The following is a 20,181-nucleotide window of genomic DNA, read 5'->3' on the forward strand; positions in this document are numbered from 1 at the left end:
CTTTCCAACACCTCCTAGTCTATGCAACGCTTTCCAGCACACACTGGTCTTGTGAGCGCTTTCCAGCACTCTGGTTTATGGAGCGCTTCCTATCACCCTCTGTTGTAGCTAGCGCTATCCAGCTCAGTCTGATTTATCCAGGGGGTCCGTCCGACGCTTTCCAGTTCCCTCTGCTGTAACCAGCGCTTTCCAGCATCCTCTGGTCATCCCGTCCTATCCCTCTTCGCCACGCGCCACTCATCCATCTGAGCATATTCATTTCTGCTTCTGGTCCAACAACATAACAGATATCTACCACCAGCTTTTGAATCTCGTCCTTCAACCAGATAAGACTTCGTTGCGAAGAGGTCACTCCAATCAATCCCATCAGGATGGATTCGAAGAATAACATCTTTATCAAAATCAAAATCAGTCTCCCTACTGAGGATGCCGTGCTAGTAGAATCTCAAAGGTTCAAGCGAATATAAAAGGAATTTACTACCCTTAAGCAATTTTCCTTGAATTTTACTTGATATTCCATCTATTCATCAATTTCTTCATTCGTTTTATCTTTTATAATAAGCCATCTTTTCCATCAGTTACTTCCTTCAAATGAACACCATCCTCATTGGAAGCTTGAATTTCAAGTCTATGGCCCCTTTGGTGGGCTTGTTCCATATGAATTAAGGTTTGTATTCTGAATAATAATGATAATAATTGTTATTTATTTTTATTTTCCAATAACTTATCACTTCTTTCTGTATTTCCTATTACTTTTTGTCACTTCTTTCAATTGGTCATCAGAATAAATATTTATATTATATAAATATATATTCGCAACTTTGGCTCATTTTTACCAACAAATAATCTTAATGATTTATTTTTATTTTACAGCCTCTTACTGTCTCTTCTATATATTCACTTCATCACATATGTGACCCATTCTCATCTGCAGATTCATTTTAGGTAATTATCAATAACTCATTATCTACTCTTCTTCGGATCTTTCATTCACTTATTTTGTGTCCTCGTTCTTCTTGTGACGTTCTGATCCTTCATTTTTATATTTCTCTGTGGTTATTATCTTCTTCTTTTCCCAGTTTCTGGTTCTTTCGTTTTCTGCTAAGTCGACTTCAGTTTATGCTAAATATAGCTTTATTCGTGTATTCATATATTTTTTTTTTTTTACTTTTCATCGAAATGGAAACTTGAGGAGAAGTAATATGATTTATCTATATATATATATATATATATATATATTATATATATATATATATATATATATATATATATATATATACATGCATATACTCATAAGGCAGGCATGTAGTACCAACCGACAGAAAGGAGCATAGTATTAAAACTGGTTTATAAGAAACATGAGCATTTATTTGGAAAGAAGAAAGACACTACACTGTTTGGAATTAGAGAGAAGACTTTGTTTGTTGAAGTTTCCAAAATCCTATTGATAGTTCCAGAGGGAGGAACTTGCGATCGTCAAAGCAGCTTCCGTGGCCTTCGTCAGGCAAGTGGATCAGCCCCAATATCCTCCCCAGGGCCTGTATCCGTAGCCTCCGAAGCCCCAGGGGCGGTATCCATAAAACCCGTGAGGACCTGGCACCGGCTCTGGCTCCGGCATGGCTTCAGCCACTTCCATGAAGGCGAAGAGAGCCACCAGGAGCAGGAGGGCGAAGGCGGCCTGCCGATGAGACAAAAAGATCATCAGTTTAAACAGAAGAAGAAGAAGAAGAAAAAAAATCATCGTCTCGGGAATGTCAACAACTGAGATGATATATACTTAACTCATGCTAGACTGCGACTACGTTTTCAAAGTGTAAACGGCTGTTTTCAGGATGAAATTTACCTTCATGACTGAGAGAAAATTGTCTGTCATTGATTTTTTGTCTATGAAGGTAAATAACAATTAAACGATTGAGATCATAAAGTATTATAGATACAAGTAATAAATAAAACGAGAAGTGAGACTCGTTCTAATGCTCAACAAAAAGAAGATTTAAGGACGAGCTTTGACTTCTAAAGTCTCAGCGATTCTTCTACAAGATTAAGATATTTATTCCACAATTTAGTCACAACAGCAATAGACCTCAGAGAAAAGCAGATCTTGGAGGATCTGAGTGCAAGTGATGATCAAAATTGAGGGTATTTGGCACTCTGGACCAAGAGCTAATTGAACTACATTGCCAAAATTCTAAATAAGTCATTTCAGAGAAATAGCAACACTTCTTCTAGGAGAGTTAGGCTGCGTCCACATTACACTAAAACCTGCCCCAAAGAATTCAGTAGTCTGTTGCTTCTATATCACAAACAAGTTGAGAGTTACAACAATATTCCCTGCACAGTAGTCTTGTCGTTTCAGTCTATGAGAACCTTTCTAATAGAGACTTGTGTATCAATCAACGAGGTCCCACAGAGTCAAACTCACCGATTTCATGATGAACAATCTGAGGAGAGTCGTCTGCTGCTTCTTGAGATGTCGAGGGCACAGAACTCAGCTTGTCCTGGACTTGGAAGCCGCCTCTATTTATACTCGGGCCGTTCCTCTTGGTTCTGGTTGCCAGTAGACGTCGTTCCAAAACTGGTCTCTCTTTTTAGACCTATTTTCGAAATTTCTTTCGCCTCGTCTCCCGCGTTTGGCGGGCAACAATGGCCACAAGAATCCTTTCAAGTTTTCCTTTCAAAGACGTCGACGTTAAATAATATTTTACTCGTTCTTATGTCCCTCTGGAGGCCGAACTGCGAACGAGAAACTAAGAAAGAAAAAGAGGTCAAAATTCTTTTGCTCTGTCCTCTAGGACAACTTTTTTGCTGAGGCTGAGGCAACAGGGCTTCCCAGGTGATATTTTGGTATTGTTTTTTTTTTTCGAACCACTCTCGTAGTTCCATTTAAGTTAGCCAGTCATGCAATTATAATGCGTATGCACACACCCACACAAACACACACACACATACCTAAATTTACATATATAAGACATATATATATATATATATATATATATATATATATATATATATATATATATATATATATATATATATATATATCTATATATATATATATATATATATATATATATATATATATATATATATATATATATATATATATATATATAGATATATATATATATATATATATATATATATATATATATATATATATATATATATATATACATATATATATATAGATATATATATATATATATATATATATATATATCTATATATATATATGTATATATATATATATAATATATATATATATAGTATATATATATAGTATATATATATATATATACTATATATATATATATATATATATAGAGAGAGAGAGAGAGAGAGAGAGATTGGGGCAGCTGATGAGACTATTCGTAGATATTTTGCATAGGCACAAAAACTTCATTCCTCCAGATGTGTATCTAAGGAAATTGAAGCGGCTACCAAAGTTATTTACTATCATTTCTCATTTTAAGGAAATCTAAGATATTAAACAGAACCTTTATGGTATATATATAGTTAATATAATATATATATATATATATGATATAAATTATATATATATATCTATCTATATATATTATATATTATCTATATAATATATATATATATCATATATATATATATAATATTATATATATATATATAGATTATAATATGTTTATATATATATATATATATAGAATTATATATAACATATATAATATCTTTAAAGATAATAATATCTATATATCCATATATATAATAATCTATTATCTATATATATAAGATACATAAAGGTTGTTTGTTTTTTAATCTTAGATTTCCTTAAAATGAGAAATGATAGTAAATAACTTTGGTAGCCGCTTCAATTCCTTAGATACAAAATCTGGAATGAAGTTTTTGTGCCTATGCAAAATATCTACAGAATAGTCTCATCAGCTGCCCAATCTCTCTCTCTCTCTCTCTCTCTCTCTCTCTCTCTCTCTCTCTCTCTCACTTCGCCATTCCCCTCTGTCTTACATGGGAGTGGTTCCAGAGAAAAAGAAAACAACAGTTACTGTGAGATTCGTCTTTGAAAGGCTGATTTGTGGATTGATGATGAAGGCGCCTTTGTTAAAGTTAAGACTCATCACATCATCATCATCATCATCATCATCTGTTTCATTCACCTGTTGACAAGTATCTCGAGCAACTTTCCAGTTCTGCTCTGTGCTGCCTGAAGCTGCCTGTGTATCAGGGCCCTCTCTTCCAGCACCTCACTGATCCCAACCAGCCAGCGCTTTTCATCATCCTCTGGTCTATCCAGCCCTTTCCAGCACCCTCTGGTCTATCCAGTACCTTCCAGCACCCTCTGGTCTATTCTGCGCTTTCAATCACCCTCTTATCTATCCTGCCCTTTCCAGCACCCTCTGGTCTATTCTGTGCTTTCCATCACCCTCTTGTCTATCCAGTACCTTCCAGCACCCTCTGGTCTATCCAGTACCTTCCAGCACCCTCTGGTCTATTCTGCGCTTTCAATCACCCTCTTATCTATCCAGCCCTTTCCAGCACCCTCTGGTCTATGCTGCGCTTTCCATCACCCTCTTGTCTATCCAGCCCTTTCCAGCACCCACTGGTCTATCCCGTACCTTCCAGCACCCTCTGGTCTATCCAGTACCTTCCAGCACCCTCTTGTCTATCCAGCCCTTTCCAGCACCTTTAGGTCTGTCATGTGCTTTCCAGCATTTCTGGTCTTATCAGCGCTTTCCAGAAACCTCTGGTCTATCCAGCGATTTCCGTCATCCTCTGGCCTATCAACCAGTGCTTTCCAGCGCCCTCTGGTCTATCCAGCGCTTTCTAGCACCTGCTGGCCTATCCAGTGTTCTACCCAGTAGTTTCCAGCACCCTCTGGTCTACCCAGCGCTTTCTAACACCTGCTGGCCTATCCAATGTTCTACCCAGTAGTTTCCAGCACCCTCTGGTGTCATCAGCGCTTTCCAACACCCTCTGGTCTAACCATCCTTTTCCAGCATCCTCTGGTCTATCCATCCTTTTCCAGCATCCTCTGGTCTATCCATCTCTTTCCAGCATCCTCTGGTTTATCCAGTCCTTTCCAGCATCCTCTGGTCTATCCATCCCTTTCCAGCATCCTCTGGGCTATCCATCCCTTTCCAGCATCCTCTGGGCTATCCATCCTTTTCCAGCATCCTCTGGTCTATCCATCCCTTTCCAGCATCCTCTGGTTTATCCAGTCCTTTCCAACACCCTCTGGTCTATCCACCCCTTTTCCAGCATCCTCTGGTCTGACCAGCACTTTCCAGCACCCTCTGGTCTTACCAGCGCTTTCCAGCACCCTCTGGACTAGCTATCCCTTTTCCAACACCCTCTGGTCTATGCAGGACTTTCCATCACATTCTGGTCTATGCAGGACTTTCCAGCACCTATTGGTCTGTCTTGAACTTTCCAGCACACTGGTCTATGCAGCGCTTTCCAGCACCCTCTGGCGTGTCCAGCACTTTCCAGCACCGTCTGGTCTATCCAGCATTTCCAGCACTGTTATGACCTCCTGTTACCGTCTGTTACTTCCTTCAAATAAGCACCATAATATTCCGTGGGAGTTTTTAATTTCAAGTCTGTGGCCCCTTTGGCGGGCTTGTTCCATACGAATTGGGTTCATCTTCTGAATAATAAAAATAATATTATAAGCAGGAAACAGACCTTCTCAGATATATGTCTTATTAATAGGAATGGCAGAGTTAACTGAATTTATCTTATAAAGAATTTTCTCTATTTTTTCTGACAATTCGTCTTTCATAATCTGCGAGGATGCTAATTAATTGGTATGTATTCATGGTGGTCTTGTGGTATTTTGAATGTTAAGTTTCTCATAAATGAATTTGCTATTAAGGATGAGAAGTAAATATATGAAATATACACTATATCTTTTTCTGATTGTATTTTGATATACATCCAGAGACTACAACGGCATTGTAGATAGTGATCTCTTCAAAATCATTAATACTGTATTAACGATTTTGTAGCGGAGATCACTATCTACAATCCCATTGCAGTCTCCGGATATATACGTATCTAAATACAATCAGAATAAAATTTATATATTTCATAATTTTAGTACTGATAATACCAGTTAATTCTGCCCTTTTTATTAATTAATTAATAATAATAATAAGAAATTTAAAACTTCTCTCTGTACATCTGTTACCTTATCATGGGTGAGGAGAATTTTGCGTCAGTTGCATCCAAACCCTTCACAGAGCCTGCAGTTGCTGCCTCTCTTGCAGTTGTTAGCAACAAGCCTTAGCTGCCTCACCTTAGTGTTCCATTCTATAAAGGCATATGGGTCCTCACAATATTATCTCAGGTCTGTCTTTCTTTTGCTTCGCAACGTTTTATATTTCCATATTTCCCTTTGTATACTTCTAAAGAAAGTTCTCCAAATTAGAAAAAAAACATACATATAAATATATTATTATATGCTGCTACTTTCATAACGCATATATATTCTCTTTGACTGTATGAAATGTTATATAAAAGAGTTTCTCAACATTTTCAGATTCCTTATTTAGCTTAGAGTTATAGGATGTCTAAAAATGTATGTTCAGATTTCACATAACATAATGTAACAGTTAATATAACTTAGAATGTAAAAAGAGAGAGATTAACTTTGTCCATTCCAAGATAGAAATTGTTTCCATAATATGTCAACACCTCAGATATAGAGGAACTCTAGGTCTCCGTTTTGTTTTCATAACATGTCAACACGTCTGATCTTCTGTTGCAGACGAGTATGTCTGTTGAACATACTACGTACAGGACTGGTTTCATACGTGTATGTCTTTGTCAAGAAGACACGTGAAGATTTCACCCTATTCCTATGGTACTGCATCATCTTTTCGTTAGGTCGTTCTAGAACCTTCAGTTTAAGCATACGTCATCTTTGGGGAATGACATCATTATCGCTTACACATTAGAATACTTTTATCATCCTAAATCACGTAATAATAAATGTTATTTGTGATTGTAATTCCAATTCCTCTTTAGATAGTGTTTTGAAAGAGAATTTTTTTGAAAGTAACTGTCTCTCTGCCCCAAAACATTTTGTACGAAATCCACTGTTCAGCTTCCGTAGGAAAAGAAAGATTCATTACAAACTTTGAATCCCTGGTGTAGATCTCTCTCTCTCTCTCTCTCTCTCTCTCTCTCTCTCTCTCTCTCTCTCTCTCGTGCCACTTTTGATTTCATATTAACGTAACGTAAAAATTTTATACTTAGTCATTGGTCACTCGTAACTTTTAGATTTCGGATTTCTTAGAGTTATTTAGTATAATTTAGTGCTTTTTGTGGTATCTGAACAAACATTGTAAAATTGTGTAACAGCGCCTTTTCTCTTTTGAAATATTGTGAATTGTGTGGTGAAATTGTGAAACTTGCTGCAACAGAAACAATTGGTACCAAGGTAATGTGTTGTTGTTTTGTGTTTGTTTCATTTGAAGTGATTTTTTGTGCTTTTATCCATTTTCTTATTAAAGTGATTTTTTTTTGCATTTATCCATTTTCTTATTGAAGTGATTTTTTTGTGCATTTATCCATTTTCTTATTGAACTGATTTTTTGTGCATTTATCCATTTTCTTATTGAAGAGTGTGTTTTTATTTTATGTTCTGTATGATTAATGCTTTTTACAATTTTGGTATTTTACACCTTTTTCTGTGTTTTCATTTGCATTCAAATATGATCGACTTAATAGTTTTCATCAATCAATCGTTGCACATTTAATTGAATTTAACACTTGTGAATTAATTTGCATTTACTTAGAATTCTTTTCAAGTTTTATTGTTGTTTAGCACTTGTAAATTAATTTCCAAACTTTAATTATTATCTAACACTTAAATTTTGACTGAATTAATTAACAATTTTCCTGAATTTTGTAATAAATTAATTTTGATTAATTTTACTCAATTGATTCAAGAATTAATTAAACTTTGCTATGTTTTCAAGTAACAGTAAATTTTTCTGATATTGTGAATTTAGTGTTTTCTTTTTCACCAGTATATGTAAGTGATTATATTTATGTTTATGTAGAAACATAGAGTGGTAATTGAGCTGTTTTCCTTCAATTTACTTGAAATGAGTTAGAACCAGGGAAGTACTTAGACTTCTGAAATCAGGGAAATACTTGGACTTTTAAAGTTGTTGATGGAGTGATGCTCTTTAATTAATTTGATTACATATGAGATTACCTCACACCCTTTTTATTGACCTTAGTCTGATTTTCTGCAATACTGGTAAATTTTTTAAGGGATCACTGTTACCTTTAGAGTATTCAGTCATATTTTACCTGTGATGAAGGTTCAGGTGTCTGGCTGTTGTGAGGTACTCATTTAATGATTGATAAGTGTAGTAACTAGATACTTGGCACTTCGTCACAATATACTTATCTATATACTTTTAAGTCATACTACATACCAACATATAGGAGTATTGTACTAAACCAGATTTATGAGAAACATGAGCGTTTATTTGGAAGAGAAGAGAGACATAACAATGTTTTGTAATCGAGAAAAGACTTTGTTTGTTGAAGTTTCCAAAAACCGATTGATTTCTCTAGAGGGAGGAACTTACGATCGTCAGGGCAGCTTCCGTGACCTTCGTCAGGCAAGTGGATCAGCCCCAGTATCCGCCCCAGGGCCTGTATCCGTAACCCCCAAAGCCCCAGGGGCGGTATCCATAAAAGCCTCGGTGAGGATCTGGCACTGGCACTGGCTCTGGCTCCGGCATGGCTTGAGCCACTTCCATGAAGGCGAAGATAGCCACCAGGAGCAGGAGGGCGAAGGCGACCTGCCGATGAGATAGACGATCATCAGTTTAAACAGAAGAATGCCAACAACTAAGATGATATATACGACTAAGAAGAATATAGAAAAAGAAAAAAGGAGCAGAAGAAGAAGAATAAGGCGTTGTCTCTCGAATGTAAACAACAGACATAATGTTAAAATCTCTTAGCCATGGGATCTTCCCCCAAGACTGAATATAAAACTATCTCTGATCATCAGTTTAGTGGTTTAGGAAGAGAAATAAAATAAATCTAATTAGATAATGAGCCAACTGACGTACATAAGACAGATAAATCACGTATAAGGTGAAAAGCATCGGAATTACGAGGTTCTGGCAACCCAGCTACAAGTTTATGAAGATCACAGTATTCCAGAGCCTAGTCGCAAAAGGAATAAATCTCAGAGAAAATATTGTGCAGCAACCACTGCCAGAGATGATTACTAAGATTAGCTGCTGATGTCCGAACTAGTATACAATATTTGGAATACGTCAGTACAAGCAATAAACAAGTAAAAAAAAATGCCTTCCGCCCAATCGAGTTTTCTGAACAGCGTATGATCAAGGCAACGGGAAATAAATATATATCTGTGATCTCGGTATAATGCTGTATGAGCCGTGGTCCATGAAAACTTAACCACGGCCCTATAGTGGCCTTCTCCATATCGTTGCCAGACACACGATCATGAATAACTTTAACCTTAGATCAAATAAAAACTATTGAGGCTCTAGAGGGCTGCAATTTGGTATGTTTGATGACTGGAGGGTGGATGATCAACGCACCAATTTGCAGCCCTCTAGCCTCGGCAGTTAGTAAGATATGAGGGCGGACAGAAAAAGTGCGGATGGACAGACAAATCACCCGTCGTCTCCCGCAAAATATTGAGAGATATACTAGTATTGGCCCCCTAGGTTAGGTTACGTTAGGTTAGGTTAGTCCAAGAGAAGAATCTATGGTTAGTTTTTAAGATAATGCGTCCCGCTTTCTCAGGGAAGGTACAGTACGCGGTTACACTTCGGACATATGCCTCCCGAAGTCCTGTAAAATAGTTTTTTTTATACACAGAATTTTTGGGGGTTCAAACCAAACAAATATAGATAGCTTAAGTTTCTCATAAATGAATTTGCTATTAAGGATGACTAATAAGAGAAGTAACTGAGCTGTGTATAGCTAAAGAAGTCCTGAAATTAATGAAGAAATGAAAGCAGATGAACAAAATATTTCATCCTAGAAACACTTCGACGTGAACTGGTGACTTGACAATAAGTTCCATTAAACCTCTGGCTAAATCGTTTGATCCAGTCGAGCTTCTCAAAATCTTCCTCCTTCTCTGAATCAAGAATCTTCCATTCCCTTCAAGAAACTCCCATTCCTTTGAGGGATCTCCATTCCTTTCAGTAAACTAACTTAACCTTCAGGAATTTTCCATCTTCCATTCCCTTCAGGAATCAACCATTCCTTTCGGGAATCTCCGAAGAATCCGTCGACAAAGAAAAACAAAATACCTATATCTCTCATGGAGGATTTGGACAAAGATGAGCAACCTTTCCCTCTCCATTTTATAAGAATATTTCTGATGGGCAAGCCAAGGGGATGCAAAATGCAAGGAAAGAGTATTTTGTGGCTTATTCCAGTCTTGTTCGTCAGTGAATTTACAAGTGGTCAGGGAAGGGAGTTGAATTTTTAAAAACTGCAAAAACTGAATCTGCGACAGTCTCTGCTGCTTTGGGTCACACTGAAATTAACAATATTCCCTGTAGGGTAACCTAATCTGTTCAGAGTCTTAAGAGAACCGTTCAAGGAGACTCATGTTTGCTTCGTGTATCAATGAACGAGGTCCCACAGAGTCAAACTCACCGATTTCATGATGAACAATCAGGAGAGAATCGTCTGCTGCTTCTTGGGATGTCGAGGGCACAGAACTCTGCTTGTCCTGGACTTGGAAGCCGCCTCTATATATACTCGAGCGTTCTTCTGGGCTCTGGTTGCCAATAGCAGTCGTTCCTGAACCTCTCTCTCTCTCTCTCTCTCTCTCTCTCTCTCTCTCTCTCTCTCTCTCTCTCTCTCTCTCTCTTCTTAGCTCTACTTTCTTTCGCCTCGTCTCTCACAGGGATCTCCGCAGTTATCCTTTCAAAGACGTTAAATAAATAATATATTCGTTCAGGAATTCCTTCCGGAGAAAGAGTTGCCAGTGAGAGGTCGTGTATAATTCCGAGTTTCATAAGAAACGGATAGAGGTCAAAACCCTCTCCTGCCTTGTAAGACAACTTTTTTGCCAAGGGTGATGCGATACTGGGCTTCCCAGGTTAGGATTATGTATTCCTTTTTTTTTTTTCCCTCAAGGAGCGCATACTTGGCAAGCCCCTATGCGTCAGTGGGTACGCCTCTGCAATGCGCATAGATACGCACACATGTATATTCAGTGTGCCAATGTGTGCACTTGCAATACACAAAGTCAAACTACGCTTGTTTATATTTCATAAATTACGCATTTTTATGAATACACGATTTATTAAACGCACAAAACGCATTTTCATGAATACATGATTTATTAAACGCACAAAAGGCCCGACAATGAAATTCATTTGCCTTTCGAGGGGACCTTCCCCCCCTTTCTCCTCTGAACAAGATTGTTTAGAAAAATGTTTTTCATAACAAAATGAGAAACAACGAAATTACCTTCTTAGTCTCAGTTTAAACAAATAAAAAATCAGGTTGGTATTGTTTACATCTTTAAAGAGCCAAAGTACACTCGCCACTTTTTTTGTGGCCGAGAAAAAAGTGTAAATTATTCTAGAGTTTTGAATTAAGATTGCTTCAACAAGTTTTCGTTTAAGTGTACCTGGTATTGTTTGTTAACAGTCTGTCAGTGTTCTCAAAAGCCGTCAAGTGATTCATCTGTGGTAATGTTTTCAAAAACTGCCCTGGTTTCATCTCTCTAAAATTCCATTTCATGAGAGCATGTCACCTTCCTTAAATATAAAACGCTCAATCACGTGCATCACCAGCAAAGATCTAAACTCCAAGTTAAAAGCAATAACATATCCTTCTTCATATTCCTGTGGCACCTTTCCATGATCAAGGAGTCCCTTACATACCTGGACAGACACACTTGTTACATCGTCACTGCCATTTTTCGAAGTACTTGCTCCATCCGAGCTCTTGGCCTTTAGCCTAAGTTTTATATTCCATTCCATTCCATTCCCAGTCTTGCCAAGCGAACAGTTTTGAAAAACCAAGAATTCAAGGTGACACGAAAATGCTACAAAGCCTAATGGCAAAAATAAATTAAGAAAATGGGGAAAAAACTCATAGTTGAGCAAAAAGCACTTTTTCTTTGTCACTTAAGCTAGAAGACTTGGAGCTTATATGAAATTAAAGCACTATTCTCACAGAAATTCTCCTGACGAGGTCCCAGTCTTGGACATCTGTTGGAGTCGCTGTTTAGTAGAGCAGAAAAGTACTTCTTTGCTCTGTTGTACTTAGCTTGTACTCGGCAACAGATTCGCTACCATTTTCGCTTACTCGGGGAGTAAGCCTTACAAACTACTTTGTTGATGATGTTCTTGTTTCGGGGGTAGGAAAGGTCTATGGGAAAGCCTAAAAATGTCTGAAAAAGGCGTTTCGCGTTGAGTTAAAGATACAGGAATGTTAGGATGGGCTATTTATAATTTGTTTATTAGAATGAAAATGTAAAAAAATAAATAATGCGCATGTTAAACAGTACGGGACAATTATTTCCAATGAAATATAACGTTTTTATTTTAATTTTCGTTGGCGAAACAACGCCCTATTTGACCGTAGATTTTAGCATGCGCCCCAAGTAGGCTGGAGGTCTGGTCACGCCTTGTTCGAAATACTCACTCCATCGAGTTCACCTTACGTGGTGGACTGTAGGCGTTACTGAAGGGTGTTTGCATCGTCCTTCCCCCCACCCCACCTACACCCACTTATTAATTAGCCTCTTTCTTTGCTGCGTGCCACTGTGGGGTTATCTGCCACTTCCACCTTTAGATCCTTTCCTTCATCTCCCTCATTGTCTGGATTCTTTTGACCTTGCTGTCCAACCACTCCAACTCCCTCTTTTCGTGGTCGTAACTTGTAAATTGCCGGAGTACCGTAAGTAGTGCCTGGCTTGGCAGTCTACTATATTCAATAAATCATTTTATGCATAAAGCATATTCTGTGCAGTGCCTAATTCATAGTCGCAGGTCAAACTACCAATGTATGCAAGAGCAGTGTCCTTATTTCTGAGCCTTTTATTATTATTATTATTATTATTATTATTATTATTATTATTATTATTATTATTATTATTATTATTATTATTATTATTTAGGAAGCAGACCCTCTCTCAAGCATACTTCATTAAAGGTTAATGGCTATTTCAGCAGCATTACGCTTGTAGAACCGCTATTATAGAAATAGAGAAGAATCTGAATGCTGAAGTAGCCATTACTTTTAATAAAGTTGTTATTATTATTATTATTATTATTATTATTATTATTATTATTATTATTATTATTATTATTATTTTTTAGAAGATGACCCCTATTCATATGGAACAAGGCCACCAAAGGGGTCACTGACTTGACATTCAATCTACCTATGGATATGGTACTCGTGTGAAGGAAGTACCAGAAGGAAACAGGAAGTACATCAAGAAAAGATCACATTGAAAAAGAATAAATGATTTAACATATTAATAAATGAATAGCTAAAAATGTAAGTAAATATTAAGATACGGAACAAGGATAATTATTTAAGGGTAGAATGCGTTGCGTCTTCGGTTGAACTTTTAAGGTCTCCTCAGGGAGACTGTTCCGCAGCCCAACGGTTTGAGGAATAAAGGACCTTGGTGCCAAGGTTTTTTGAAAAAAATATGTCATCTTAAAATTCTGTTAAGCGACTCCTTGTTTATGTCTTCCTTATTTGTATGATCGACTTTGGTCCTCACCACCGTTGATCAAATAAACTGATATTTCTCACGGTGCTTCTCCCACTTGTTTGATTTTTTGCTTATTCTGGGAGTAACCCTACTAACTACTTTGTTGTTGTTGTTGTTGTTGTTGGGGGGGTAGGAAAGCCCTATGGAAAAACCTAAAAAGGTCTGAAAAAGTGTTTCGCTTGGAGTTAAAGATACGGGGATTTTAGGATGGGATACTTATGATTTATTTTTTAGAATGAAAATGTAAAGAATAAATAATGTACATGTTAAACAGTACAGAACAATTATTTCTAACAAAATATAGCGTATTCATGTTAATTTTCGTTGGCGAAACAAGGCGGTATTTGACCATAGATTTTAGCAAAGTTTTAATCTATGTTAGGAATATAATGTTTATAACTCATGTGTGAAGGGAAAATGTTGCAGGCATCCCAGAGTAAGCTGGAGGTCTACATTTGACAACTTTGCATCTCTTGAGTCAATCTGCCGCTTCTGATTCGTTGTATACAATCCGCAAAGGGTTAGTGCCGTCAATGCAACTCACACAGTGCACTGTTGACATTACTTATGTTTCTTTGTGGCGTCACTTTAGCCAGTAGCTGCAACCCCTTTCATTCCTTTTGCTGTATGTCCGTTCCTATTCTCTTTCCTCCATCTTACTTTCCTCAACGACTGTTTTATGGTGCAACTACCTTGAGGTCTTCCTCCTGTTACACCTTTCAAACCTTTTCACTCTATGGTGCAACTGCCTTGAGGTCTTCCTCCTGTTACACCTTTCAAACCTTTTCACTCTATGGTGCAACTGCCTTGAGGTCTTCCTCCTGTTACACCTTTCAAACCTTTTCACTCTATGGTGCAACTGCCTTGAGGTCTTCCTCCTGTTACACCTTTGTTATCTTCCCACTCTGTTTCCCTTTCAGTGCTGCATGACCCCATCATAGGCTCCAGCTCTTGCTTGGCCTTTGGGCCTGTATTTTCTATATTCTATTTCCAATCTCCAGGAACTTACTGGATGTTTAGAATCTCGGTTCATATATACTGGAGTGTAGTTTTACTAAAATGCAATCATAGCCCTGAAGAATGCCATAATTTATAGGGTGAAACATCTGTCAGCATAAAATATATGGAACAAAATTAAAGTGATTTTGACCTTTCATTTAGAGTTTTATATGAATAAGGTTTTATATAAATAAAGTTTTATATGTATGTTTCTGAGGGAATCATATCAATGCATACATCTCAGTCACGTCATCGATCCCTTAGGGAGAAAACACCAGATTAAAAAGGCAATTTATTGGATATACAACAAAATCACTCCACTTTGATTTAGTAGTTTCCTGAAAGAACAACAGAGTTTCGCCAAGGAGCAGAAAATGGGTCTCTGTGCCCAGCACTTCCTCAGCCAAAGAAGCCGCTGTAGCCACCATACCCACCGAATCCAAGGCCACCGTATCCTCCGTATCCGAAGCCGTATCCGAACGGCCTGTAGCCGTAGCCACCGAAGCCGTAGGGACTTCCGCCGAAGAAGAACCGTCTGTTGGGGTCTGGTTCCGGCATGGCGCGAGCCACAGCCATCACGGCGAAGATCGCCGATAGGAGGAAGAGGGCGACCGCGATCTGGAAATAAGACGATTGGTCTTTATTATCAGTTTGAAGAAGAAGAGTAGGAGGAGGAGGAGGAAGAAGAGGAGGAGGAAAAGGAGGAGGAGGAATAAAAAGAAGAGGAGGAGGAGGGAGAGAAGAAAAAGAAGCAGCAGCCTCGCCTCGCGAATGTAAACAAGAGACACGATACGTATTCCCTTCAACAACCTAAATCGCGACTTCGTTTTCAAAATCTCACTGAGACCGCTTTCAACCTCGATAGACTCTAAACAAAATTTATCTCTAATCATCAATTTATGGTCTAAGAAGGAGAAGCAAACTGTTGTGTACATAAGGCAAATATCAAACTAACTATAAAGTTGGTTTGGGGAATTACATAAAAATTGCTCAGTTCCCAGAGATTGTATGAATACGGTCACTCAAGCCACGCCTGTGTTATGTTTATCGTTACTAGCGAAGTAAACATTCATTTAGCTTATGTCAATCATGTTGTCGTGAGGAGCTCCTCGTATTTCATTATTATTATTATTATTATTATTATTATTATTATTATTATTATTATTATTATTATTATTATTATTATTATTATTATTATTATTATTCAAAAGATGAACCCTATTCATATGGAACACTCCCACAGGGGCCATTATTATTATTATTATTATTATTATTATTATTATTATTATTATTATTATTATTATTATTATTATTATTATTCAGAAGATGGCCTCTATCCATGTGCAACAAGCCCACCAAAGGGGTCACTGACTTTATATTCAAGCTTTTAACAACGGGGCATAGGCACTGATGTGTCTGTCTGGGTACTTCATACGCACGTCTAAAATAAATAAACAAATTCGATAAATAAAATTAAACACTCGGGTGCAGTATGTAGCAATCATCATCGCTGAGTTACTGAGACGAGCGAGGAATTGCAGCGGCGACTAGAGAGCTGGTAGTAGATATTGTAACAGGGTTCTCCACGAATGGAAAATGTCATTAGCGATATCTGCCACTAGACTCGGCTCAAAAGGGTCTGAAAGCGAACGTGTTTAGTATCTTTCTAGTCTCTGGTTGCAAAGCGGAAAAAAGCCGCTCTTCAACAGGTCCCACTTTCTGCTACAAAAAGACTCTGCGATGGAGACAAGTACAAAAATTCGGCGCAATTTAATAGTTCTGTATGAGCTGGACCCATTGAAGCTTTTCAGCCACGGCCGGGTGGTGGTGGCCTGTCCTATAACGTTGCCAGACGCACGATTATGGTTGACGTTAACCTTAAATAGAAATGCAAAACTACTGAAGCTAGAGGGCTGCAATTTGGTGTGTGTGATGAGTAGAGGGTGTGTGGTCGACATGCCAATTTGCAGCCCTCTAGCCTCGCTAGTTCTTAAAGATCTGAGGGCGGACAAAAAGTGTGGACGGACGGACAAAGCCGACACGAAAGTTTTCTTATGCAGAAAACTAAAAAGCGACCAACTGACAGGTTTCAGTGCGAGTTCCAACAACGTTCTTTAAACAGAAAGCTTACCAGAGTCGAAGGTGATCTCGAGAATCTTAAAGTACTCGGAATCTCAAGTCTTGAGTCGCTCGTGCAATGTGGACCGCGCAGCCAGATGAGCTAACCGGTCAATTTAATGGCCTACACCTAGTTCTGGTCCATTTCAGGTCTCTGTTAATAGCAAAGTCTTCATTTTCAGAACTTTAAAATCTGACGGTTGGTTAATCGTCCATTCTTACTGTGAGACCTTCCACCAACATAAGATTTGACAGATTTAGGAATAATTCTGAAACTTGATAGAAAAATAGACGATGGCTGGACATGAAATGGAGGACTCGCCGAGACCAAAGGTCAAACTTAAGCAAGATCTTGAATGCAGTCTTCAGTGTGGTCTGCTGTTGAAACGGATCGTAACTAAATCAGAAATTAATCAAAAGAAACTCCAATTCACATGGATGTGAAAGACAAGACTGACGAGGGGTCAATTTGCAATGTAACATTTTGCAATATAAAAGAGCTTTGACCTACGAGGTCATTCAGCGCAGAGAATAATGAAGATTCGATTGTCAGAAGAAGTTGGAAGGTAAGATGGAAGAAAAAAATATGAACGGAGATACTGTAAAAGGGATGAAAGGGGTTGCAGCTGGGGCCCAAGGGAGGCTGCGAAGGACCGTAAGTGATGCCTACAGTGCGCCTACGTTTTAGGTACTTTGACGAGAATTGCCACCTATGGGAATCTGAAGACACTTTATAAATGCAGGGAAGAAGACTTATGAAAATATCTTCAGATACTATGTGAAGAATATTACCCAAGATTATGAAACTGATATTCCACCTGAAGGAGATTATCAGATCTCTGGAAGATTCAAGATGAAAAACGCCATCCACCACAAAGTTACAATAGAAATTGTCTCACCGTCTTCATGGCGAATTAGCAGAGAAGAATTGCAACCTGATTTAGGAGATTTGAGCTCTCTTGACGTCCTTCTAGTAGACTGTCGCCCCAAATATATATATATATACCTGGACCAATCCGTCTTGGAGGGAGAAGTTGCCAGTGAATATATTTATTCATTTAATGTCACTTCTTGTGCTAACATATAATTGCTCTTCGTCTCTGTAATCGTCACTTCAGTTCAGTCTAAATTACTTCGGTCATCGTAATGAGGTCCATTTTCTTGAATAGGCCCATCTGGGTGATCTATTTTTTTCCAGTTGAGTTCTACGTTCGTTGGTGTCTGGGCTGAGATGGTTCCTACCTATTGTCGCTTTTTTAGCACGAGCAAGAATTTGGACAGTCGAGCAAGAACTCTGACTGGCCTGCATAGCATTTGTTCCCGTGTGGATGAACTCGTCGTCCATATGATGGCATCTTCAAGGTTAACTTTCATCTTCCACCTCGTTAGCCCAGTAGTCTTCATCATGAAGAGATAGCTTTTCATAATTGCTCAGAGGAACAGTGACTGTAGCAGTAGGTCATCTCGTATTTGGGTAAAAGCAGCTAGTAAAATGTGAAATGACGTACAATCTCATGGACGTTCGTTAATCAAATGCATAAATAGACAAGGCGTGATGTGACCTCTATTTGATCGTTAAAATCTATGGTCAAATAGAGCGTTGTTTCGCCAACGAAAATTGAAATAAATACGCTATATTTTATTAGAAATAATTCTTCGGGGCATGTTTAATATACACGTTATTTATTTTTTTTACATTTTCATTCTAATACATAAATCATAAATATCCCATCCTAAAATTCCTGTATCATTAACTCGACGCGAAACTCCTTTTTCAGACATTTGTAGGCTTTACTGCCCCCTCCCTCCCCCACAACAAGAACAGCAACAATGCTGTAGTTTGTAGGCTAACTCTCTGAGTAAGCTAAAAAAAAAATAAAGTTTTTTTTAAAGGATTATACGATGGAAAAGCCGATCTCTTTCCGTTCATTTCTGGCAGCTGATCTAAATGAACCTCAACTTAGCTATCTGAGGAGGACCTGCTCTGTGTGTGACTGATTATTCATGATTCATCACCGCCTCCACCCTGGACCCACTGCAGAAACCGGTGGTCTTCTATTTGCATGGCGGGGCAGATATAACTCTAGTTTCGTCCTTGAAGACACGCCCATGGGACCTAAAGTTGTCGAGCGAACCTTCAGTTGATGCTATTCGATAAACTAATATCAATACACTTTATTCCTTCACACCGTTGAACTGTGGAAACAGCCTCCCAGAGGATGTCGTGACATTGGAACTTCTGAAGCCCAATCGAAAATGTAAAAGCGTCACTACCCTAATACTATTTCTCTAGTTTAATACATTTTTAATATATTTATCTCTTTATTAAATTGTTTTTTTTTCTTTTTCTGTTTTGATAGTGGTATCTCTTCTTTCTATATTTCCCTTGATTTCTTCTTACTTATTAATGAACATAATATTCTTTGGAAGCTTGAATTTCAAGTCAGTGTTCTTGCGGGCTTGTTACATATGAATAGGTTTCATCTACTGAATAATAATAATAATAATAATAATAATAATAATAATAATAATAATAATAATAATAATAATAATAATAATAATAATAAACAAAATCAAGAAGAAAGTATCATTCATTGATGTCGCAATACAATGGGACACCAGAGTTGAAGAGAAAGAGAGGGAAAAAATGGATAAGTATCAAGACCTGAAAATAGAAATAAGAAGGATATGGGATATGCCAGTGGAAATTGTACCCATAATCATAGGAACACTGGGCACGATCCCAAGATCCCTGAAAAGGAATCTGGAAAAAACTAGAGGCAGAAGTGGCTCCAGGACTTATGCAGAAGAGTGTGCTCCTAGAAACAGCGCACTTACTAAGAAGAGTGATGGACTCCTAAGAAGGCAGGATGCAACCCGGAACCCCACACTATAAATACCACCCAGTCGAATTGGAGGACTGTGGTAAAAAAAAAATAATGATGATGATAACAAACGAAAAAAAAAAAAAAAGAATGAAATGCAGACCAGAGAAGCATACAGTAACGAGTAAGGTTAAATTTCCTGACCCCCAATAAAATTCTGAAATCGTCTTCAACCTGAAACGATTTGTCTCCGAAAATTACGCTGGCTTCTTGCCTTGGAAACGTAATGTACTTCCAGGTAACGTGGCTTTTTTTTCCCTTCTTAGTAATGGTAAGGATCAGCCAGGCAGAAACAGCACCGTCTTCTCATCTCAGTCTTTTATTGCCACAACGCTGCCATCAATTGCGCTTCCAAAGCTGAAACGCCTTTGCTTGACGCCTCTTCAACCTTATCAGCAGCCAGCAACATCTCCAGGTAGC

General features: G+C 37.9%; 4 long non-coding RNA genes across 4 annotated transcripts in view; 1 reads left to right on the forward strand and 3 right to left on the reverse strand.

Annotated features, from left to right (window-relative positions):
* Nucleotides 1-20,181, forward strand: part of LOC135205822 (uncharacterized) — a 183,815-nt gene that overhangs the window by 33,716 nt on the left and 129,918 nt on the right. The window lies entirely within an intron of this gene.
* LOC135205813 (uncharacterized) lies at nt 1,347-2,920 on the reverse strand. The gene is made up of 2 exons (XR_010312614.1): nt 2,423-2,920; nt 1,347-1,678 (listed from the first exon to the last, which is right to left on the reverse strand). It is a non-coding gene; the product is annotated as an uncharacterized LOC135205813 (long non-coding RNA).
* On the reverse strand, nt 8,475-10,950 carry LOC135205814 (uncharacterized). Its single transcript, XR_010312615.1, has 2 exons — nt 10,669-10,950; nt 8,475-8,816 (listed from the first exon to the last, which is right to left on the reverse strand). It is a non-coding gene; the product is annotated as an uncharacterized LOC135205814 (long non-coding RNA).
* Nucleotides 15,038-17,887, reverse strand: LOC135205816 (uncharacterized). The gene is made up of 2 exons (XR_010312617.1): nt 17,776-17,887; nt 15,038-15,376 (listed from the first exon to the last, which is right to left on the reverse strand). It is a non-coding gene; the product is annotated as an uncharacterized LOC135205816 (long non-coding RNA).

This window comes from Macrobrachium nipponense, chromosome 24 (genome assembly GCF_015104395.2).
Source record: "Macrobrachium nipponense isolate FS-2020 chromosome 24, ASM1510439v2, whole genome shotgun sequence".
Lineage (NCBI taxonomy): Eukaryota > Metazoa > Arthropoda > Malacostraca > Decapoda > Palaemonidae > Macrobrachium > Macrobrachium nipponense.